Source organism: Manis javanica, chromosome 16, assembly GCF_040802235.1.
Source record: "Manis javanica isolate MJ-LG chromosome 16, MJ_LKY, whole genome shotgun sequence".
Taxonomy (NCBI): Eukaryota; Metazoa; Chordata; class Mammalia; order Pholidota; family Manidae; genus Manis; species Manis javanica.
The window spans coordinates 49880611-49906053 of NC_133171.1; the positions used below are offsets into that span (position 1 = coordinate 49880611).

Sequence of the window (25443 nt, forward strand, 5' to 3'; positions counted from 1 at the left end):
AGGAAGACCCGGGGATCCTGTCACCCCCTATAATGGCAGTTCCTCTGGTCCAAGACTTGACTCCTGTGATAGACCCATCATAGATTTTGTCCGCTTTGTTGAGAATGTGGTGGCCAAGTGGAGAGACAGTTTCCTTGGGGAAAGTGAGGGGAGTTAGATGGTGGAGCCCACAGATGTCTAGACCCTTCAGGACCCTTCAACCTGCCTACTTAGGAGGGGGACCCAGATTTCCTTTGTAAAGAAGACAGAGATCTTTCGCCAGGCTCATAAAGAAGAAAGATTGTTTTCATCGCTGTGGTTCTTAAGGGTTCTTGGAAAGCACGTGTAAATAAACTAAAACATTTGCTGCAGCATCTTTTTATCCAGTGCATTAGTCAGGAAAAAAGTAAAGTTGTAACAAAGAATCCCAAAAGAGAGTGGCTTAAATAAGATGGAAATGTATTTTAACCTCACATAACCTGTTGGCTGTTTCAAGCTGGCGGGGCAGTTGTGATTCACAAAGTCATTGAGACCCAGGTTCTTTCTATCTTGTGGCTCAACTCTCCACTTAGGCGTTACGCTCATCTGAGTGGTTGGAGCTGTGTGGCAGGTACATTTGCTTTACAATACATGGGAATTGGGAAGAGGAGCAGAATCTCTTTTTCTTAAAGCATGGAATATAGATATTGCATTCATCATTTCTGCACACTTCCCTTTGGAGAACATAAGGTCACATTGTCACACCTAACCCCATGAGGGGGAGGGGCTGGGAAATATAGTCTCTAGTTGGTACATTGTGTCCAGTAGAGCAGATGAAGGAGGGATTGGTCTGTTAGCATAAGGAAGCAAATCACTTAGGGTTTCTGCTCTGTTGGGGGGAGTAAATTTGAGTTATTTCTTGTTACTTTGGATTATTACATACAAATGGAACCAATATGCAGTTTACACTGGACATCTCTGGGCTGAGCACCGAAGAGAACATGTATGTGTTACTATTTCATTGGGCTTTTGCTGCCCCTAAGTAGTATCTCATGTCACAAGAATATCCACTGCCCAGCCCTCCCTGCCCCTCATGCATGAGGGTCATCCATGCTTCCAGGTAGGAACAGAGGCAAGTGGTAATGAAACCTACATTCTGGTGAGCTGCCCGTTCTCTGATCTAACCTGATATATATTCATGTTTGCAAAGCAGTTGTCTGTGGCTTCATTTGTTCTTCATGCACATCCTAGGATGCAGAAGGCTGGGCAAGTGTTCTCCACACACTATACAGGAGAAGATAGGCTCAATGAAGTTAAGTGATGTATTATTTAGAATAAGCTAGTTCTGCTTTAGTAACAAGCAGTCCCCAATTGTAGCACCTCAGTACAACAAGAGTTTACTTCTCATGCACACAAAATGCACTGGGGGCCTGAGTGACTCTTCAGGGCAACTCCCCTCCATGTGGTCCTCAAGGATCCAAGCTGGTGATGGCTCTGTCCTCCTGTAGCTATGCCATCTGGAACGCACATCCTCCTTGGGCCTCACAGTCGGACAAGAAAGAGACTGGATGATCATGGCTGGTGATGACACATATTGTCTCCTCATATTCCATTGGCCAGATGGAGTCACATGGCTCACACGCCTGCAAGGGGGCTGAGAAGTGTCATCTAGAGGAAGAGCTGGAGATCAGTGACACTAGTCATGACTACCACAGATGTTTTGCTCAAGATCCCATGGCAATCATGGCACCTTAAGTTTTGTTTTCTATTTTTTGTTTTTCTCATTTCTGATGTAACCCTAGGCTGACAGTTAAGGCAAGCTCCACCTATCTTTCCCTAATAGCCCCTCCATATATGTATATATGTAACTGATAATCTAGTCCTTTTGGGATAAAAAGGTCTAATTCCATATTCAGAACCTTCTGTGAGATGCTGGGCTTTCTTCCAGAGTTTGCACTTTACCTGTATTTCAAGGTGCCTAATCTTTTGGATCAGGCACTATGGGAAAAACACTTAAAGTGCATACTTTCTCTTGGCTTAGAGAAAGGAATGTACAGCCATCATCATTCATTCATATCTCTTTATGATGATGGGCTGTACATCTTAGTGAACAGAGACTAGAAATTAGAAAAGGTATATGTTGATAAGGGAAGAGGAGGGTGAAAGAGAAAAGGGTGGTGGGGAGGAGATGCAGCAGAGACAGTGGGGGATGGATGGAGGGGAAGGATGAAGCCCAGCCCAATCCTTCATGGAGTAAAAAGCTAAAGGGCTATATGCCTGACCTGCTACTGGTTAGAGACAAGTATGTATGGAGTGAGGGGAAACTTGGAATACCATTTTCTGCACATGCAGAATTGCTAGAGCTAAGCATGAGTAGGACTACCTGGGAAGCTTGTTCTTAGGGCCTGGACCCAAGGAATACAACTCCTTTTTCATGCTTTTCTTCTCTGTCCCTCCTTGGAGAGAGCCATGAGCCTTCTTTCTGGGTCCTAGACAACCATTTAATACCTGTAACTATGGAGAGGCTTCCAAAATCTGTTTTTTGTTCTCTTCATTTGTAAACAAGAGATAAAAATATTCTCTCTGGGTTCTTGAAGAATCAAACAAGCCAACAAATATATCAGCTTTGTAAACTATAAAGGGCTGTGCAGACTCAGGGGTTGGCACTGTAGTATCGTCATCATCATCACCATCATCACCTCATCGTTGTTATTTTACTCCACACGTGACAGCGCAAGATACAAAGATAGCAGCAATTATAAGTATCTGAAGTAGTGACGACAGAGTCTGGTTATTTCTAGCTTAGGAAACATGTTAGCATGCTTGGTTCTAGTTTCTCTGTCTTTTTTTTCCTAGATCCTCTTCTCTATAGTTCAGTGTCTCTCCTCTGGCTTTCCGAGTAGTTAGCTGCCTCCCAATTTTAGTTTGAAATGAATTCGTGCTTCTGTGTATCTGTATTAGTTTTATATTGCTGCATAGCAAATTACCACAGAGGCAGTAGTTTAAAGCAACACAGATGTATTGCCTCACTGTTTCTGTGGATCCTCTACTCAGGGTCTTACATGGCTGAAATGAAGGCATTCTTATCTGGAGGCTCAGCTAGGGATATATACACTCCTAAGCTCTCTCAGAGTGTTGGCACAATTCAGTTTCTTGTGGCTGTAGGACTGAGGCCCCTGCTCTCTTATTGTTTGTGAACTGGCAGCCTCTCTTAGGTCCTAGAGGCTGCCCACTGTTCCCTGCCACATGACCCTTTCTACAATATGGTTGTTTGCTCAAGGCTAGCAGGACGAATCTCTCTCTTGTTTTGAATCTCTCTGATTCAAGCAAGAGCTGAGTCCCTATCAAGGGTTTACTTGATTAAATCAGGCCAATGCAGGATAATCTTCCTTTTGATGGACTCAAAGTCAATTGATTAAGGACCTTCCTTAATAGCACCTGCAAGACTTCTGCCATATAATGTAACATAATCTCAGGAGTGATATCCCATCATATTCACAAGTTCCCAAGTCCTACTTTCTGACATTCAAGGGGAAGGGATTCTACCAGGTGGACTCCAGAGGTCACTTTAGAACTCTGTCTACCACAAGATGGAAGAGGTCTCTATTTCTGAGATCAAGCCAAGCTTTATCCCAGCAAAGATTGCGTCTTCTCTGATACCCTAAATTTGGAAGATACAAAGATGCCTAGAAACAAGTGGTTGCCAGAGTGGTTGTCTTAGCCTTGGGTTCCTAGGAGTCATGCCTGAGACAGGGATTCAATGCTGATGCTTATTTGGAAGGTACAGTCCCAGGGCAGTGAAAATGAAGGCAGCAGGGAGAAAGGCAGGGAAGGAAGGGAAGCAGTGCATGGTCAGGTGTCACTGATCATTGTAATGGCCACTGGTCCACAACAAGCCACAGGAGGCAGAGCTGATCATTCATCAGATGCACCCTTCTCTACCAAGCAAAACTTCCCTGGACAGGTTGTATGGAAACTCCGTGCCCTGGAGGAAGGAAGAGATAAATGAAACTATCTACCTGGCTTCTTCCTGTCTCCTGTTTTTCATTGACCAATTTGCTCCTTTGGGAGTTAACTCCCTGCATTTCCAGGTTGTGTCACTGGCCTGTTTGGGGAGCTGCTCTAGAAGCCAGATCCCATGCTCTGAGGTGTGGGTTCTTATTCAAGTCCATACTTGTCTGTATGGAAGTGTTCTGCCCTGGTGGCAACAGGTGGAGCAAGTGGCTGATGGGCTGGGAAGCAGGTGAGACCAGGAACTCACAGTGCATGGGGTGGAGCCATACAAACTCATCTCATAGTGGTGCAACTATAACAACATCAAGGAATGCTAGAAAGGGACACCAGAGAGCTCCTGCCATAGGGCAATTTGGGGAAATGGCCCAAAGGCAGGAACAATGGGAATAGAGGAGGGGGTTGAATCAAGACATATTCATTTATGTCAGGTATTTGTAGCTACGTTTTATTATAAAGGTAGTACATTTAAATAAAAAATGAAAATAGTACAGAAGTGTGTATAATGAAATGAAAGTCTTTTTTATGCCCAAGATTTCCCAGAGAAACCATGATTTTCCTATCTCCTCAAAAATGTTCTGGCTTACTTGTCTAGCTTGGATTAATAGTCCATAGACACACACCTGATCATCTACATTTGCCCTCTTACAGCACTAAACTATGTTTTCTACCTTTATCTTGCATCTACCTACCACTTCAGCATTTTATTAAAAATAAAAATAATAATAATAATAAAGGGAGAAATGTGGGATCAACATATAAATCAAGTATAAAAATCAAATGAATATTCATATTTGACCTGATTGTTTATAGTTCATAATGCGTGATCAAAACCGAAAGCTTCTGTGATGAATGCCCTTGTACTGTTCACCATGTAAGAATTTATTCACTAGGTAAGAATTCGTTCACCATGTAAGAACTTGTTCGTTATGCTTCAGAAGATTGGAGACTGATGAGAATTAGGCTTGAGATGGATTAATGATTGTACATTGAGCATTGACCCCCCTATACTGAATTTTATTGTTGTTGGCAACCATTTGATCAATAAATATGAGAGATGCCCTCTCAAAAAAAAAATGTTCTGGCTTATACAATCGAAGGTAGATGATGGATGGATGGATGGATAAATAGAGAAATAATGTGTGCATGTGTGTGCATATGTCATTGTACCTATATCTTTGTGCATGTGTGCAAATATCTGTGTAGAATAAATTCCTAGATGTAGAGTAGCGAATGTCATTTAAATTTCTATAGATATTGCGAATCTCTTGTCTTCTAACAAGTACGTCCTAATTTGCGACCCTCCCTCCCCAACCCCAGTAGTGTTTTGTAGTGCTGGTTTGCCTGCAGCAGTGTCAGCACTGGGTATGAATGATTTTTACCAATCTCTGAGTGAAAAACAATATGGGAATGTTTTTGTTTGCATTTCCTTAATTATAAATAAGGTTGATCTTATTAGAAATTAAAGGTGTTTAAAATAAAGTTCTGGCTTTTTACTTGTCCACTGGACCTGGTAGTCTGTCTCGGTCAGGACCATCCCAGCTGGGAAGGCAACCCTACTTCAGAGAGCCTGAGGTCACTGCTAACAGGCCGGGATGGAGCACAGAGACAGTGCAGCAGAAAAAGTACACAGGGGAACCGAGGCTTAACCCAAAGCAGGGAGAGGCTGGTAGGTGTTTTGAATCAGACAAACAACAGACATTTGGACATTTGTGGCACATTTGCTTTGAGCTGTGACACCTCTGGAACTAGTTTGATGTAGAGAATGGTCAGTGTGAGTGACTTTCTGACCCTGGACACAGAACATGCCTGTGGCCAATCAAAGCCCTGTGGGTGATCTGTGAATAAAACTCCAGACACTCCCAAACGTCCTGTCCTGGCTGTGCTTCCTTTGGGGAAAGAAGAGGGATTTTGAACCTAAAGGGAAGAAACATCTAGACATCAAAGCCACTTCAAAGAGAGTGGTGTGTCTGTGGGTGTCCAGGGAGGGGCTTCCGCTGTTTGGGGCAGTATGGTGGGAGAGGCCTTGCTAAGGGTGATGGCCCCGCATGCTGTGGGTGACGCTCCTAATGATGCATCCCTCTTAGGTCATTAAAGCTGGACAGAGCTGACAGGTCATTCATCCACCCCCACTATGGGGTGCAGAGGGCCTCCCTTTTTCTCCTTAGTAGTGTGACCACATCCTCACTGTCCCCCTTCTCTTTGTCCCCCCTTGCTTTTTCCATCCAGCTGCTTGACATTTCCAGGGTGGCGGTTCCTTCCAGGGCACCCGCAGGAAAGCATTGCCAACCGCTTCCTGCAGCGACCTGGAGCCTCCAGCTGCAGTGCGATCACAGTGGGGCAGGGCCATGCGATGTTCCCCATGGGAAGAAATCACTTACTGCTTCTTCTTCCACTCTTGGCAAGGGGTCCCTCTTACTTTGCAGAAGTAGTTGATGGCTATACCCAAGTCTTTGCCCTAATGGGCTCATGTGAAATGTTAGAATTTCGGTCCATAAACTGTCATTTATTCATTCACATTCTCTCTCTCTTTCTCTCTGTGCCTCCCTCTCCCTGTCTCCCTCTCTCTCTTTCTCTCCAGGTGGGCTTTCCTTCCTATGTGATAAGGAAGCACTGGGGGAGAAGGATAATTCCATAGCGTTCATGCAGTTGGCTTCAGGGGACCTCAGCCATTTCTCTCCTGTTTGTGGTCTGTGTGGCTCCTTTCAGAGCCCTGTCACCCATCTGTATGGTTTTCTGAACCTAATGGAACAATCAGATGGGCCTAGTCTCTTGTTCCTCACTTCTGATGTGGAGAATTTAGGGAGGTTCGACCCCACACCACAGACTGAAATCCATTTCTCTCTCCCTTGCATCAGCATGCCCAGGGGTGAGAGCCCAGTGGAGCGAGAACTCACCAATGCAAACAGTGACATGATAATCCTGATTGGTGGTACCACTGGGCTTTGACAGCTGACGCGGTTCATTCTGGGTCATTGTTAGCTTGGAATCTCGGCAGGATCTTGGGAGCAAATCAATGGTGTGGCTGGCCCAGGGTGTGGCTGGCCATGGATGTATGATGCTGACTTCCTGCCATGACTCTGGCCTTGAGGCTAGCTGAGACCATGGGTATTAAGCAGGGTGATGTAGAGGAACTGTGGCATGTACTGTCACATTACACAGCAACTCTGGTCTGGGCCTTGCCCTTTAGCCCCAGAAGACTTTCCCTGGGGGGGTAAGATGGGACTCTTTGGAAGTCATCCTGGAGTCTTCCACTAATTCCTTGGCCCTTTTCCTGTGCCTCTGTTTCTCCTTGTGTAGGAGGGAAGAAAACAGTGACTTGTATAGTGACCTGGGGTGTCCATAATATCATTTTAACTGGAAAAGTACCCTTGGAAGTAACAAGATTAAGTGACGGTTCCTAAGGACTGTCCACCAGCAGCCTGTGGATTCTTCCTCATTCCTAATCTGGAAGGGAGCAGTGACGTGTCTCCTCATTGGCTCTCGGCAGCCAAAGTGGCCCAGCCCGAGGGCACATCCCAGTAAGGCCTTCCTTTCATACTCTGGGATCTCCTACAAGGGGCCTGTGCACCTAGGGTTGAAAGAGAGCACATGTTTTGGACAAGGTGAGGCTCACGCATAGATTCAGCTTGGCCCTCTGGCTCCTTCTCATAATTGTCAGGAAACCAAGATCAACATAATGCCACTGAATGCTGGTAATGAAATGTCTGCTCTCCCCAACACAGGCCTCGTGGCCAGTCCCAAGAGATGCTCATTAAGTGAAAGGGCTGAGAATTCAATCACCGCAGGGCCAGACATGAGCAGAGGCTGCTGCTTCCCTGGGAACAGCTTGCCTCATTCCTCGCCCGAGTTCTCTGCCTCCTGCCCCACCCCCTCGAGCTGGGGCTGGTTTAGTCTCCCCAGACCTGGCACATAACACAGGGCTCAGGAATTAGAGCTTGTGCAGGAACAGCCATGTCTAGAAATCTCCAACCCTTCTTCATGGAGTGGATTCAGTCAGACAAGTAATGGTCTGAGATCCAGTGAGGCCTTACTTCTCACAGCATCTAAAACAGGGATTCTGGAGGAAATCCCCTCCATTCTGGAGAATCTGATGAGGGCTCTGGACATTCTTCCCAGGGAAGTGTGTGATCACACAAAGTCTGGCACTCCATTTCGAGAAGTTCGTAGATGCCAGAGCCCTTCCTGTGCAGGATCACAACACAGACCTCTAGCCTCCTCTGTGGTAGGTCCTTCCTGTTTGGAGGAAGCAGTGATAGTAAAGCTAATAGTAATGTGGGTGGAGATGTCTTGATGCTGTCTTCGAGATGGATGGCACCTTCAGCCCACAGCTGTGCACATCTAAATGCTGTCCATCCTTGTAGCCTCATGGCCAAGCCTCTGGAATTCGTGCCTAGCCCTCCTTCCCCCTCCTTTGTCTGAAATCCAGAAAACAACATACCGTGAATGATGAAGATCATTTTCTTCTTGCATTGTAGGTGTATGTGCCTCCTGTCCGCTCTAAAGGAGACCGGTTTCCAGGAGGTAGGGACCAGCCATTTTTGTTTCATCATCGGTCGCCCCTCAGCCCTCAGTGTGGTGTCTTTTATATGTACCAAGTACTCAGTAAATGTTTTCTGGTTAATGGGTGGATGACGAATGTGTGTCCTCACTTGGGGACTGTGCATGTAGAGCCAGTCCGCCCAGCAGGATGAAGCTGGCCACCGACAAACATCACCCACTTGGCCTTCCTTGCGGACTTCTGGCCCTGTTGCATCTCCCATGCACACCCACACAAGGACACGGAAAAGGCTGTCCCCAGGAGGAGATGCTCTTCCCTCTTTCCCTCCTAGTACACTCAGGGGCCTCTGACATTTAACTCTAGTGCAATTTGTTTGTTTTCACCTGAGTTGAAAATACCAACAGATGTCGCCCACCTTCACTCCTCTCTCCCCACATGTGACTTTGATGGGCCAGGAGCTGGCAGCACTAATGAGCATCTCCGCTCTCTGTGAGTGAGCAGGATCATGCAGAGCTCTGAGTAGGCAAGAGGAGTGGGGAGTGGTTCCAGCCGGAGAAGGGTGAATGCAGAGTTAGGGATGGGGGCAAGGCTGCCTGCGGAGGTCGGTGGTGGAGCAAAGAGATAGGAGAGGACAGTCCTTCTACCAGCGCAGCGCCATCAAAGGGAAAGATGACTTGCTAGCCCAATGCCTCTTGCTGTTCCAAAGGACCTTTTCACATTGCCCTGAAGGTTGTCTGGTTGTTCCCCGCATCTGGGTCAGCTCCTTCTGCCTCCCATGCACGTTTTGCAGGGATGGAGCTGGGATACCTACCACCTTATACATTTTAGAAATTGGCTCCATTGTGAGTGATAAAAATAAATGAATAAATAAAAATAGCCTAAATGAGAAAGACTTATTTTTCTCTCATGTAAGAGAGAGGGAGGAAGGTCTGTATTTGAGTGAATAGCCTTGTACCAGTGTTGATTTCCTATTTTGACAATGTACTGTGTGTATGTGGATGTTATGTGGGAAAGTGAGGTAACCAATCTATGAGAACTCTTACTAGTTTTGAAATTTCTTATGAGTCTTAAATTATTATTTTTTAATTTAATCAAGAGAAAAACCTACAAGGAGTCTAGAGCTCTTGAGTGGTGCCATGATCCCCAGGAACCAGTGTTCTTCTATTTTATTATTTTGCATCCTCAACACATGACTTCTGCCTCATGGACCAAGACAGCTGCTCAGGCTCTATCCATGCATCCACAGTCCAGTCATTAGGAAAGATGGGAGGAGGGTAAAGGAAGGTGTGTTCTTTATTTAAGGACGGCTAGAGGATATCACTACTCCTGGTTTACTTACAACCCTTTGGTTCAGTCTTACTCACATGACCATGTCTAGATACAGGGGAGGCTGGGAAATGTAGTCTTTATTCTGCATGGCCTTGTGGCCAAATAACACGTGGGGATTTTTACTGGGGAGAAAGGGGAGAATGGATATTAGAGGACAACAGGAGGCTCTGTACTGGCACCCCTTGGAGAAAGAGCAGAGTGCTGGGTGGCAAGGAAAAGCCGGTTGATTGGATTGCCCTTCCAACTGTCCAACCGGATACCCCCTTCCTTACCCTTCCCAGCTACCAAGAAGTTGCTCGTTTCCTTCCTTTAGCAAATTACCCAGTCCCCCTTCCCTGGCCTACAGAGCCTCCATCCAATCTTCTTGGCTCCACATGGGAATACAAGCCAGAGGCATGCATTTTCCCTGGCTCTGCTCTATGTCAAATGGCAGGAGGCACTTACGTGATATGAATTAGGAGAAATGATTAGGCCCTCCCCAGCCCTGCAGTCTCTCCAAACACCACTCATGCAAGTCAGAGGACAGTGCCTACAATTTCATTAGGGACTCAGTCCCTTGATTAAGGCAGTGCAGATTTCTCATTTAATCAGGCATTAGTAGTTTAATCACTGATTTATTTGATCTTTTTGTGTAGGGCAGCAAGATAAGGATCCTGGAAAGTTAGGGCTGGAAGAGGATTCAGAGATCTCATTGACCCCAAACGCCTTTCCTTTGTACATTTGAGGCAATTGAGGCTGGTAGGAGTGACATGGATGGCTGTGGTCACACTGTGGGGTCTCTTTTTGGCATCAAGCTCACTCTGATCTCTTGATGATCAGAATGGTTATTTGCTCATCCTGCCTGAGGCTGGTTGAGGTGGGCTCTGCAGGGGAGGGCCTGCTTGCTGACTACACTCTACTCCAGGGCTTGCAGGAGAAATGCAACCCCCAAGTCAGCCAGTTCCTGAATCCCGAGGCCAAGTGACGGCGTAGGTGGGGAGGAGATTCACACCTCCTCCTATACTTGGGTCAGTGCAGTACAACAGGTGCTGCTCAGGAGCGTGCTGGCACCTGATCTCTGGCCTGCTTGGGGCACTGTGACCTTTGACACATCAGGGCAGAACCTCCCCACCCTGAAACTCTGGAGTGAGCTCTCCCTTCTCTCTCAGTGAAGTGCTGGATGATAAAGTCACTGACTACTGCTTGGCTAGAGCCTTCTGTGTTTTGTTGATTGCCTCTCCCGGAGAGCATAGGTGAGTCCCAGGGTCCTGATGTTGCACGATCCTCAGGAACTGTGAACAAGGAGTCGGGACACCGAGACATTTGGCAAGGAGCAGTTATTAGTGCTGGCGCTGGCTCAGCAGATTCATATCCAAAGGCTGAGCCCTGAGCACAGTGGGGCCGTGCCTTTTATACATTCACTTCAAGTGTAAGGGAGAGTCAGCCCCCAGGAATGTTGCAGTGGAAGCTGTTAGTGTACTATAGGTTCAGCCAGAATGCTAGTTATGCTTTAACCCATCTCAATAAAGGTTACCCCGATACTCTACTGTAAACTAATGGGCCTCCATGACTATGACCAACAACCTGTACTGTATCACTGGGTCCCAGTGGGGGATACATTGTTAAATTGCTTCAAACTTAAGCACCCGGTATTCCTCTACATTCTTAAAGCATTAAAGAAACATTGTCCCTGTTCTTGACTTGGCTTCCTACCACACTGAGACCCCACAAAGCTGTCTGAAAGCCCAGCGGGACCACCTATACACCTCCCAGAACCTCATGTGCCTCATCTGTAAAATAGAGATAATTACCACATCCCTACATAGGGTGGGGGTGGGGGATGAAAGGGTTCAAGCATAATATGGTCAGCATGTAGCTGACTCTCAGCAAGTGTTCACCATGGAATGATGACATCATCTACATTTGAAGAACGAGAAGTATTAGAACCAAACTCAAGTATTTTGCCTTCTGAGAAGGCTTTCACAGAAAATATGTCTGGGGCCAAGCTTTTAAAGACTCTCATTGCAGGTCCCCAGGTAGTTTAGGTGGCAGAAGACATCACCAGTGACAGCTGTGCCCACTGTAGGCTAAAAGGTAGCCAAGTCTGGGGAGAAGAAACACTGTGGGTGAGTCTGCGCTTAGTATCAGAGCAATGTTAAAGCTAGTGAATGCCCGTATTTACACAGAGGAAACTGAGGCACAGGACCGGAACACGCTTAGCCTGAGTTAGTGAGAAAGTCAGGGGTATATTACCTTTTGCAAAGAGAAAGTATAAATACAGTGTTTCTGAAGAACTACTACCATGGTGTAGTGATAAAGTGGTTTGACATCAGGGAGCCCCAGTCTGCAGGGAGATATGGCCCTGCCCTCGGGGAGCCCCTGTCTGAGGGGAAGACCAGCCCTGCCCTCAGGGAGCCCCAGTCTTAAGGTGTAGACAGCCCCTGCTTCTCTGTGAGTTCCAGTTTGAGGAGGAAGGCAGGGCAGACTTTCTTCTGTCATCGGTCTCCTGCCCCATACCCCTCTCCCTCACAGCGCTGGGTCTCTGTCCTGCCTTTAATAGACTGTCATCTCCCAGAGAACAAAATGGGACTATTTATTCAGACTGTATGGAGCCCAGCACAGCAGGTTCTGAATAAATATTTATAGCTGCTAATGATTTAGCACAGTAAATACGTATAGCCTAAGTGACAGAAGATAATGAACAGCACATAACTGCTGTGCCGGTGTGACCATCAGTGGTAAGGAACAGGGCGGAGACAGAGTTATTTAAAAACCTGTAGTGATCAGAGAGGCAGGACGGACCCTTCTAGTGAGTGACCAGAAAGAAACCCCAGTACCCCCAAATGGGGCTTCATTATGACTTCTGTGTGTCCTAGACACTTCACCTTTAAGTCTTCCTTCCTTCATCAAACAAAACCATCTCTGCTTCAGCCTTGTGCCTGGAGGCGTCCTATACCCAGACTATCCCCAAGCCTAACCTTGGATCAGAGCCCAGCTTGGAGGAAGATTGAATTATTGCCCCCTGGCCCCAGCTTTCCTTGCTTGCGTCAACCCCTATCTGTGTAACCTCCACCAGCAGAATTTCTTAAACCCGTGGCCAAGGTCCCCTGGGGGTGGTGAGCTGTAGGAATGTGTTTCACATTTTCGATTTTATTTCAGTGGCAATCTAAAATCCATTCTTTACCAAAGCTTCTCTTTGAGAATGCCAGTCTCAACTTAGAGACAGCCACAGAATAAGAATTATAATGAGTGACACGGTTTTGGAATTTCACTACGTGCCGGGTCCTGCTTGCGTGTCTTACACAAAGTGACCCAGTTAATCTTCACAACTTTAAGAGATTATCCAATTTTACAGATGAGAAAACCAGAGTATTGAGAGGTCAAACGACTTGTCCAAGAGCACACAGCTAGTAAGAGCCAGGATTCCAGGGCAGGTGAGCCCTTTGCCCATGAGCTGGCTGGACGCCAGAGTCCTGTGCTCACCACTAGCTACTCTGCATCCACGTCAAGCTTCCTGAGACAGAGCTTCTCAAACTGGAGCCCTCGGAAGAGTCTCCCTTTAAAAGGTTTCTGTAGTTACCCAGCTTTGTTGGCTCCTCCTCTGACTACCGCAAGACCTTGAACTGTTGATCTCCTAGAATGTTCTTGTCAAGACAGTTTGACTTAGCTGCTGAAATCCTACCACCAGCATTCCAGGCCGCAGCTAGTGTCACCTCTTCTGAGAAGTGTTCCATTGCCCCACTTAGGAGGGATGTGTTTCTGAAGAATTCCCATAGCATTTTGCCATTCTTTTCTCTCTACCTTGAGAACATTGTTGTCCCTGGTTGGGACAAATCAAAAACTCTAGAGACTGAGAGATCTCTGAAATGAAAGGGTTTATTGAGGCTTTACGGATGCAGCCAGATATGGACTGAGTCCTGGGACAGGAAATTTCTGCTTCAACAGCAGCGAGGCCAGTTAACAGAAACAACTCGTCAGCCAGATTCAAGAAACAGAGCACTTTCATGAGGAAGGTTCATTAAATTAGCATTGGCTGTAGATAAGGAAAACGGGTTGATGTGAAGTGGGGAAAATCTGTAGTTCACAGAGAAGGCTCCTGGATTGGTTATTGATGATGGTCAGACACAACTCACATACAAGGGGATGCGGTGGTTCTGGGGAGCTTCTAGATGATTGTTGAAGTGACTTCATTCAAGAATGTGGAGTTTCTGGTTAACCATGGCCTGCAGCTGTTGACTGATGACCTTCCCTTGTCTTTGTCCTTCATTCTCCACTCCTTGTATTACTTAATTTAGGACATTTCAGAATTCTTGCTTTGTCAGTAAGAGCCAGGGCATACCTGAGTTGGGATTCCAGCTCTGTCTTTTGTCTTAAGTCAGTGAGCAAATTGTGTAACCTCACATATTTTTTTCCACATATAAAATGGGCAGATAATTATCAAATGGTTTAAATGAGATAACGTGCATAAAGTGCAGACAACGGTTGACACTCTCTTCCTCTGCTGGATTGCAGTTATCCGAGAACATGTTTGTCTTCCCGAGGAGAGGGGGTGTCCCATCCAGTTCTGCCCATCCCCACCACCCCCACATGCTGCGTGCCCATTGACAGAAGCCTGATGGAATGAATGGGTCGTTGCTGCTGCGCCAAGCACATCCCTATGTGTGTGGGGGTCGGGGTGGAGGACTGTAGGAGAGGGGAACTGACTGATATGTTCCACATCTCGACTCTCGACACTGTCCAGGGAGCATGAGAAAAGAGAAGAGGAAGGAGGAGAGGACAAAGAAGACAGTCAGAGACTGAGGGAAATGGGGAAGGATGGACAGGTATGGATAGAAAGGGGGGCAGGAGGAAAAAGGAGTAGATGGAGAGAAGGGGGAGATGAGCCTGCAAACTGAAAAAGAGGACAAACAGAAACCCTCTGAGGTTTTCAGACTTAAGAACAGGGAGGGAGAGAGCTGAGGCCTTCCATTTCCGTAGCCGAGGGACTGGGGTGGAGGCAGACTAGGCTGCTGGGTGGGGGGGGGGGGGGGGGGTGCTGTGCCTTCATTGCTCCCCACCCAAATCTATCAAACTGGGGCTGGAAATGGACTTGAACTGATGAACCCCAACCCACCACCACATACACATATCCATCCAATTGCCTAGATGGGAAAACTGAGGCACACAGAAGAAAAGTGGCTTGCTGAGAGGTCTAGTGCTGGGCCAGGATGGGCCCCGGGTCCCCAGAGCTCCTGTACCAGGCCCTTCCTGCTCTACTGGTTTTGGTTTGCATGGGGGAGTCGGGATGCTCACATTCCAACATGAAGAAAGACCATATTAGGAATGCAGAGAGCACATCCCAGGGTAATGGGGCCTGGTGTTTGCAATAAAAATTTAAATGTGCCACCCTGGTGGCAACAGAGACTTTTATCTGATCAGCCTGTCAGCACTTAAGAAGGCTGGGTCTGTAAATGGCAAAGCCGAACTGAATTCATATTTACTGCCCTTCATTCTGTGGGGTTTATTGTTTCCAATGGACTAATCTCTCTCTTTTCTTTCTCCTCTTTTCCTGTTGCCCCCTCCTTTTTCTCCTTATTTTTCATATACTTCCAAGTGGCTTAATTATCCAGCCACTCACTGGGAAAGTTGGTGGGAGGGAAGGGTGCTCTCTGTGTGGGGGTCACTTCCACCTGCTCTGCCTGCTTCCAATGCTCCACCTTCGTCTACTCCGCCCTGTATCCCCGGAGGCTGACAGGTCAGGCCAGCTTCACGCAGGCTCCCCTGCCTTCTGGCTCCCTGGATTTGGCCACTGGGAGGTACTAGTAGGAGGCAGAGGCAGCCGGCTCCTGCCAAGGCTCTAGTTTGTCAGTGGGTTGTTCTACTTTGGGGCCACAGCTCGTGCTGGGCAACCCTTCTTCTGTGGCTGTCACGCTGTCTGGGACCCTGGGACTGCCCTCCACCTTTGCCCCTTCAGGCCTAGGCACAAAAGAGTAGAAACCCCCATGAAGTGCCAGCCCCTGGGTGCTCCCCTAGTTCTGCCCACACCTCTGCAAAGTGTCCCTTCATTAAGCTGCTTCAGGTACCCCTTCTGTCACCTGTTTCCTCCCCAGACCCTGATTGACATTGCATCTCTGCCCTTCTCCCCAGAATGGGGGGACACAGGAGAGCAACATAGTACAGGCCGGGGGACCCTGTGGTCATGTTTGCAAAGTGGGAGGAAGCGTTTTCCTGTGACTTAAGTGCCCCGAGGGAATCTGTGGGGTTATAAAACCTGCAAAGGAAGCCCTGACTGAAAGGTCCTCTTTCGTGTGTCACCTTGTAAGTCCCGGTTGGCCATCCAGCGAGGGTTCTGTGTCAGGGCAAAGAAGACCGGACCCTGGAGGTGCAACGTGGAGTCTGTGCCACTTCCCCACTGTGGGGCGTCCCTGCCACCCACACACAGGCAGAGGAAACAAGCAAGTGAAGTTCATTAAGGAGCCCATTTGATGGTCTGAATTCTTTTTGTTGTAATAATCAGAGGTGTTATTAGGAGCCCAAGATTAAAAATGTCAAGCTTGATGTCTGACCCAACGTATAATAGCAGGGCAGGGTAATAACCACAGGCCACTGTCGTGAGACACCATCCTTCAGAGCACCTGGGGGCTTCAGTGTTCCTCTGCCAGGGGCTGCCCTACTGAGGCCCAGCCGCGGACTCACACAGAAGGGCCCCTGGAAGTGGGGTGAAGAAGGGGGCTCTGAGGGGAGCAGGAGGGCACTGCTGTTAGCTTCAGACCTGATGCAAAACTGGGCAAATGCTTGGGATCAAGCACAGCGAATGGAACAAGCCCTACCTCGGGGGACCCCGGTCTTGGGGGAGACGCAGTCCTGCCCTCTGGGAGCCCTGGTCTTGGGGAAGACGCAGCCCTGCCCTCGGGGAGCCCCAGTCTGAGGGGAGACACAGCCCTGCCCCCGGGGAGCCCCAGTCTGAGGGGAGAGATCCAATTCTATCTCTGGTGACTCTCAAGTCTGATATCCTGATCGGATGACCCATAACCATGGCCTCCAGCTGGAGTGACTGCCATACTGTCCAGGCTCTGCCTACCCTGTAGCCTGGATGACTTGAAGAAGAAAAACCAATTTTAATTCTAGCCTGAGCCAAACATAATGAGAAGAGTCAATCATAGAATGAACATTCTCCAGCCAAATGGAAATGAGTTTTGGATTATCTGCCGCTGTGAATTATCCACCCCACTACCCCCTTCATGAGCCCCTTCCCAGAGAGGACCACACACTGAGCTTGCTCCCTTGAATGTGGGGCACAGGGAACGGTCAGGGGTGCTTGGGGGGCGGCTGGTGAGTCAGGAACCCTAGGGTGCCCTATGATTTAGAGCAGGGAGGGATGACAAGGTTAGGAGGGCAAGGACTGGGTCCTCGGATCTTAGTCTGTGGGGGAGACCCCGGATGAGGGAGAAAGGACGGGAGAGGCCCTGGTACCGGAAAGGCGCTCCTGTGTACCCACGGGCTCCACATTCTCCCTCTGACTAAAGAAGGGGCTGATCCACCCGGAACCCCAGAGCTGGATCCTTGTTTGAGGCATCTGGAGATGGAATCTAAAAGATGCTTTAGTTGAGGTGGGGGATAGTTTAGATAAAGTACCTTAAAAGTCTTGTCTGAATCAAAGCAAAAATCTCTGTGTGAAACAGGGTTCCCCGCAGCCCCACCCCGAAGGTCGGAGTGGAGTCTGACAGTTGGGAACAGGGGGGAAGGTCGAGGCTGAACCGAGGCTGTCTGTGTCCCCTAGGCAGGGACACTTCACAGGCAGCAGTGAGATTAATGTGTTTGTAATTGACAACATGACAGCAAAACGGCATTTGTTTCCATCAAAGCTGAACAAACAAGCTTTCTCCCTCTGCCTTCTTCACACACCCTCAACTCAGGCTGCCTTGTTCACATCCGAGCCCCATTCTACCATCAGGCCCTCCTTCCCCCCCACAGCCCTCCATTCACGCAAACACACCTCCGTTCACATGACACCCCCTCACTCACACACAGGAAGGCGCCTCCAGGCATGTCTGCACTCACACACACACCCATTCCTCCCAGGCTTACCTCTCCATTCCTGTTCTAACCACCCCATTCACGTCCCACACTATCCATACGTGGGTCCCCCACTCATATGCAAATTCATTTGTACACGGGCTCACAAGTGTCTGAAGACAAAAGAGGGCTGGTGTTCCATAGCCCTGGGGGTGAATACGTTGCAGAGAAGACATTTTCTGTTCAACTGTTACTACCAGTCATTTGCGTGGGAACTAAGGTCCCCTTCACAAAATTGCTAGTTTTTGTTAGTCACTGACAGGAATGTGCATGGTTCTCCTATCATTTTTTATTTCCATGTATCAGACATTTCCACAGTGGCCCAGGCTCAGGTGCTACCTTATAGCATGAGAGTGTTAATTAAGAAGTTTGCCTTGGGCTAGATTCCCCAGAAGTGGACCTGAAGCACAGATTTGAGTGTAAGTGGTTTATTTGGCCGGTGATTACAGGACACATGGAAGACAAGTGGGAGGTGAGATGCGGAAAGGAAGGCAGCTAGTACAGGGTGTGTGAGGAGAGGGGACTGTGAAGGGCAAGTGGAACTCAGTGCCCCTGGGCACTTCTAGGAGACTGTGCAAAATGTGCCTCAGAGTGATGCCATCCAAGGGTGAGGAAGTCAAGGTATTTAACCTCCATCCCTCTCACAGCGGGTGTGTTGGTTGGGGGCTGTTCTCTGGGGCATCACTTCTCCAGCAAGGCTGGTATGCCCCAGATGCATCATCTGCTGCAAGTCAGTGTGTAGGCAGGGCAACAAAGGCGCCCAGGGGTCAGACTGGTGAATCATTCAGTCACTCATTCATTTTCATATCAAACCCCCGGTACCTACTCTGTACCAGGTACTGAGCCTGCTGCTGGGGATTCAGAGCTGAACAAAATACAGTCTCTGCCAAGAAGGGGCTCCCAGGTGAATGGGGTAGTAGACAGGGAAACACATAATTACATCGCAACACAATAAAAGCTATCATGGATGCGTTAACACGGAGGCATAATGCTGTCATTGAGAACAGAGAGGAAGCAGTTCTGAGCTTAATAACTTACTTAGATAACAACTGCTTATCTTGCACAAAAGAAGTTTAAGTAGAGCCTAAATGGGCTCATTCTGCCCTTTTGATGTTTTAGACATCATTTCCCCTTTTCTTTCCTAATGCTGTGCTTGCTAAGATGGCTCTTGTTTTGTAGTTTATGAAGGAGTTTAGGGATTCAGGATGTGGCTTCTGTCCCTGTGGCTTTGTTTGTGGACAGCACAGGGAATGTTCTCCCTTCCTGCGTGGGTGTCTTTCTGCAGCAGTGAAGGTGGGGCCTCTGGAGGGCAGGGGGCTCCCTTGGGGATTTGGCTGGCACTTCCTCTCTCCCTCCCTCTTTCTCTCTGTCTCTCTTTGTCTGTCTTTCTCCCCCTTCAAACTAGAAGGTGTGACTCCCAGCATAAAAATAGGAGCTGCCTGGGATCAAAGGCTATGCCTCCCTTCAGACTGGGACCTCTTTGAGGTCAGGGGCTATCGCCCTCTCCAACACACACTCATTGAGCTTGCCCTTCCCCTCTCTTTCAGGGTTCTAGGAGGATCCCTATACAAGGCAGCATCAGAGAGCGGGGTTGGGAAATCAGCTCTCTAAAGCTGACTCCTTTTTCTTATCCTTAGAAACAGCCACCAGGTGTTGCTTCCTGGGGGTCTGGAAAGTGGAGGTGTAGAGATGGGGCAGGGCAAGGCTGGAAGCCTCCCCAGGGGCTGGGGGCAGGGCTACCCCTGGTAATTCCTAGAGCAAAAAAGCAGCCCCACCAGTCCTAGCCTAGAAGTCAAGTTTCCTCTCTTGCTTCAGAGCCAGTCCCTCCAGAGCTGGCCTTGACTGGTATGATTTAGGGGGAGCAGCCAGCACTCTGAAAGAGCAAGTCTGGAGAGAAGGCACACACGTGGCTGCCTCTCCCGGCAGCTCAGGAACCTCTCCCCACCTTTATTAATTCACGCTTTCTTGGCCCAGAGCACCCTGGAGGGGCCATTTCTTTTTACCTGGAGTAGAGACCGCATTTTACTTGATTTATAGGCTCCAGGGGTGGGTGGCTCCTTGGCTGGTTGCTAAGGTATCTTTTAAATGGAAATCAGGATGGAGAGATAGTACATATATCCTTGCAGCCATCTGCTAAAGGCTTCCTCTTCTGTCTGGAACAGCTCAAGGTGGTTCTGATAGGGAGTCAGGGCCCAGGGGCCGGAGGGAGGAAAGTCTGTGGTCTCACCATCAAGTGAAGGAATAGGCACTTACCCTTTCTGCCTGGGATGCCCATGAGTTTTCTACTGTCTGTCCTCATCTTTCCTTTTTATTTTTGTTTTAAATATAAAATTCCATCTGGAGACTCATTACAAGCCATCAGCCTGGTTCCACAACTCTCTATTTATTGCCAGTGTATTGAAGGGTGTGTGTGTGTGTGTGTGTGTGTGTGTGTGTGTGTGAGTGTGTGAGTGTGACTCACCACCATCAGGGTTGAAGGGTGTGTGTGTGTGTGTGTGTGTGTGTGTGTGTGTGTGTGTGTGTGTGAGTGTGTGAGTGTGACTCACCACCATCAGGCCTGACTGGTGGGTCTTTCTGAGCCAATCAGGCCTCTGCTTCTGAGAACACAAGCGGCGCTCCTTCCAGGCCCCTCCCCAAGCAGGAAGTACAAGTACCCAAATTTAGTCCAACAGTTGGGCTGTCCCAGGTTACTAAGCAATCCCATGGTGGAGGCAGCCAGCTTTTCCGTGTACATTAGGCACACGAAAGCCTCCAGAGGGGCCTCCTCTATTCCGAAGACAGCCTGGAGCCAGACAGTCCTCAGTTCACATCGTGGTTCTTCTTGGGGGAGCTGGGGGAGTTTGGGAGGGCCCAAACCTCTTTGAACCTCACTTCCCAGTGGTTAGCGTGGGGATAGGCAATACTCAGGTCCTCAAGATATGGCAGGGCAGGTTGCTTACTGTGCAAGGTTGTTCAGCTAAAGGGTCCTACAAAGGCCCTGTGGGGCCCTCTTTCTAATTGCAGTGGAGCATCTTATGGGACGAGTGGCGGCACTTACCGTGCAAAGCTGTGACCTCGTGGAGAAACCAGGGGAGGGAAGGGACACTGTGCCTCCACAGAGATGCGCTGACTCTCGGGCACTGCAGGTCCAGGGAGAGGCTCCTCTTCCCCTCCCAGTTCCTCTGACTGCCTCTCCAGGCAAAGCCCCCCGCCTGCCACTCCCCCTCTCCCCCCACTCTCTGGCTCATAGACATTCTGAGCAGACAGAATGTCTGTGAGCCATTGCTTGCTCCTCTGCAGATGGATTTCTCCTATGAAGGTTGATCCTGACATTTGATACCAGCATCCATTTCACAGCCTCGCTTCTGATCTTCACGCACACACGCACCTCTCCCAGCTTTGCCCACAAATAATCCCAAAGCCCCTCCTGCCCACTTTTATCTGCTTCTTTGTTCCTGATTCCAGCCCTCTGCTCCCTCTCCTCTTTCCTTGCTCCCCTCCACCACCTATACCATTCTGGGGCCTAGGTTGCTCCTTCCAGCTGAAATCACTGCTCAAAAAGGAGACCCCACCGCATGTTCCAGTGAGTGCTAATTACAGGTATCTACCAGTCCCCTCTCCTCCCTCCCAACCTGGGGTTTAAGCTTTTTGTTTGGCAGTGAGAGTAATATAATGATGGTTCTCAGAATACAATTTTAATTAAGATTCAATAGTCACTTCTCTGTCAGTAATCTTCCATGCTGATTACTTAAAATATATTTACCCAGCTCTATTATGTCACAGATTTGAATTCATTAGACATTTGTTAATCCTCAACAAACTTTTTTTTTTTTTTAATGTGGTTTGTTTGGCATAATTTACAACAACATCGCAACAACAAGCGCTGTGCAGGGTATACATCCCAAAGTGTCTGGGCCTTCCCTGTTTGCAGTCACTGCCACTGTGTACCAGACGGCAGGCAACGGAGCCATGGCTGGGAAGGCCAGAGGACACCATGGGATGGGGCGATCCGTCTCTACTGTACTGATGCATCCATATTGTCAGGCTTCCAGGACACAGAGCAGGGTCAGAGAGCGTGGAGAGAGGACCTGGAGGGATGAGCAGAAGGTACCCAGGACAGGCCCCAACAACCCTGGCCCTGGACTCAGATGCTATGCTGTGAAAACGGCAGCACGTGCAGCTTAGCCTCAGAGCACCGCAGCTCGTACTGGCAAGAACTTAGAAGGATGGTTTTTTCATGGGGCCATGAGCTTTCAGAACACAAGCCCCCACTACACACACACATGCACACGCATGCACATATGCATATACACAGTCACCTCCAGCTTCACTAGTAGTGAACATCCTTGAGTGTGGTTGTCCTGTGTCCCCGGTAGGTATAGGGGGTACCATTCACCTCTATCTGAGCAGACAGTGGCCAGAGAAATATGACTTCTCTGACTGTATAACCATGTGAGTCATGCTGGACAGTGCAGCTCACGGTCGGCAGAAGATGCTTCTGAAACTTCTGGTGTAACCAGGCCACTCCAGCTTTTCTGGTTTGCTCACCTAATTTTCTAAATAACCCTGGACACTATTGATATAGAATTCAGAACCTCAGTGACAATGCCAGAAACTCACTCTGCCTAGCACCACATTTCATTCATTCATTCACTCATTCAGTTGCTATTTACTGCACCGTTGCTGTGAGCTGGGTGTGGTACTGGGTGCTGGGGATACGGTGATTTGTGGACAGGGTAGTTTAGTTCCCTGCCTTTTGGAGTTTACACTCTAGGAAGACAGATAGGTAAACAGTCAAGGGATTATAAGTAAAGGTGTGATGAGTGAAATATAGGACAAGTACAGGGTGCTGAGGGGCAAATAGCAGAAGGGCCAAATTTGGTCTAGGTTTTGGAGAGCCTTCCTGGAGGAGGAATAGAGGTAGAATAGGAGCTTGGCCAGGCAAGAGTGGAGGTATGGGAGAAGCCTGGAAGAGACCACAGCACATCAGAAGTCCTGGAGGAAGATCAAGCTTAGTATTTATAAGAGAGAGAGAGGTTGAATATAGCTGGGACATGAAGAGCAAGGGAAAAGAGAGGTGAGAGATAAACTGGGGTAGTGGCCAGGAGCAGCTCTGCCAAGGCTCGTCCTTGTGCTGAAAAATAAGAAGAGAGTCAGTGCAGATGGAGAAGATTCCCATTTGTTTCATCAGGTCCCAGCTTCATATGGAACACATCTGACATAGAGAAGGTGGCAGGTGGAAAGCTTCTGCACGTAGACGCCTCCGGGATGGATGTACCTGGTGGGACCTTGGTCAGGCTGGGCTGGTACCTCTCCAGGAGGAGCTCAGGGCAGGCAGTTGCTTGTGAGAGCCCAGAGCACAACTGTGTGAATTAGACACATTGGTGACGTCTTTTAATGAGGGTGATCATTATGAAGACAATGAAAAGGGAAAAAAAATTCCTCTAAACACAGGTCAGCAAACTTTTTAACTTTTTGTAAAGGGTAAAACAATGACTAATTCAGGCTTCACTAGCTACATTATGCCTGCTACAACTCCTCACCTCTGCTGTTGCAACATGAAAAAAAGCCATGAAACTATAGGCAATCAAATGAGTATGACCATGTTCTAATAAAACTTTATATACAAAACCAGGGGGCAGAGAGGGTTTGGCCTTGGGCTGTAGATAGCCAGCACCTGCTCCAGTAGCATTTTTCAGTATGGTAGCCAGAAGCTACCTGTGGCCAGTGAGCATTTGAAATGTGCTCTAAGTGTTAAGTACACCTCCAACTTTGAAGACTTAGAATATCTCATTAATAGTTGTACTGATTACATGTAGAAATAGTATTATGGATACAGTGGCTTAAGAAAAATATATTTATTTCAAAATGTATTTCACCAGTTTCTTTTTACTTCTTTTTCATTATAGCCACCAGAAAATGTAAAATGACCTTTAGGGCTAGTATTAGATTTCTGCAGGAGAGTGTGATCAGGAATGACACTCTCTCCAGATGAAATGTTGCGCAAGTCTCTGGCCCTGGAGGGTCTTAGTTGGGAGATTTACCCTTAAAGAGAAACAATAATGGAATTGAAATCTTTACAATAATATCTGATCGGAATAGGTTTTTAAATTGACTTTTTTTCTTAGCTGGTTGTTTTGTCTGCATCTGTGCTCCTCCCACTGGGAGCTGTGGAGCTCTACTTCCTCAAGGTATTAATAGTCTTTTTCAAAAAGAGAAATATCTTTAGCTAACAAGGTGGGCAGCAATGCAGAATTAATCATTAATCCAGCCTCTTACTGCAGAGGAATTTCTCCACCCTTCTAACTTGCCAATGCATGTACAGCTTTTTGTTAAGAGTGAAGGAGAGTGGACAGCTCTTCCCCACGTCATCAGCCTTGGAAGCCTTTCTTGCAGAATCCTAATCAGCACTCCTAGAAGGCAGTTTGAGAGCTGCTGGTCTTCACGATGCTGCACAACCAGTGTGCATGATTTTCCAAAAGCCCAACTCAACTGATGTTTTTTGTAGTACATAGAGTTATGGTTAGTACAACTTGGAAGAGTAAGAAAACCGTTAAGATTCAGAGGCATAAAGACCTGAGCCCAAGTGCTGTTCCTTCTTTCCTTAGTACTCATTCACACAAGAGCACCTATTATGTGCCAGGCAGTACTTTGGTCCTTGAGAATATAGTAGCAGGTAAAACTAACTCCTTGCCTCTTGGGGCTCTGTTGCCAGTGCAGAAGACAAACAGCGAAGAAGACAAGTAGGTAAAAATATATAGCAGTTTCGATTGTGATCAATTCCAAGGAGAAAACACAAGGCAGGGAAGAGGGGTGTGTACATGTGGGGTGGGGCCTTGGTGAGAAGGTGACTTTTGCGTAAAGCCCCCACACTATTAGGCTGTGGACAAGTCCTCATCTGTATGTGGAGATAAGTCCTTCCTTGTGAAGACTGTTCCTGACGCCCAAGTGAGATGTCCAGACTGAAGGTCTGCACAGAGGATTTTCATATACTTGGTGCTCAGAAGAAGCTCATCCTTTTGTTTCACATTCCACCCCCTCTTCACTTCCCCGAACTCCATAAGATCCATCCACTGTGTGTTTACCACTGTGAAGAATTTATGCCAACTCAGTTCTCAGTAATCCTGGCGTCCCCCAGGGCCAGAGCTCTCCTTGTCTACGTCCTTGTTCTTCCAGAATGCTGGTCCAATTTGATTTCATGCCGAGCCTAAACTGATTAAGAAGGAACTGCTTCAAAATACAGCTGTAACACACTGTTCAAATCCAATAATTATTAGATGAACCCCTGGTATGGAATTACCCATCTGGCCAGCCGACAAATATTTATTGAGCACCTACTGTGTTCCAGGCACTGTTACTAGATAGGCAGGGTATAGCACTTAACAAAACAGAGAAAAGGACCTGCTCTGTAGAGCTGACCTTTTAGTGAGGGAGGTGGGAAATAGTCCATACACATAATTCACAAGAAAATGAAATTGTCTGTTAGAAGGTGATAGAGCTAAGGAAAAAGGAAAACTAGAATGATATTAGAGGGCTTGGTAGAAGAGATTAGACCTTGGGGAACAGACCTTTATCTGATCCTGTGAGAGCATTAGGATGCCATGTCCTGACCCTGACCTTGTGTCCCTCCC

At 47.8% G+C, this 25443-nt stretch overlaps 1 protein-coding gene across 4 annotated transcripts in view; it reads left to right on the forward strand.

Moving 5' to 3' along the window:
• LRFN2 (leucine rich repeat and fibronectin type III domain containing 2) overlaps nucleotides 1-25443 on the forward strand; it is a 176666-nt gene that overhangs the window by 112584 nt on the left and 38639 nt on the right. For 3 of the 4 annotated variants that reach the window (XM_073224422.1, XM_073224421.1, XM_017653121.3), the window contains one exon: nucleotides 8448-8493. The exons of the other annotated variant lie outside the window; for it this stretch is intronic. The gene's annotated coding sequence lies outside the window, so the exon portion shown is untranslated. The remainder of the gene's footprint in view (nucleotides 1-8447; nucleotides 8494-25443) is intronic. 4 annotated transcript variants of the gene reach the window in all.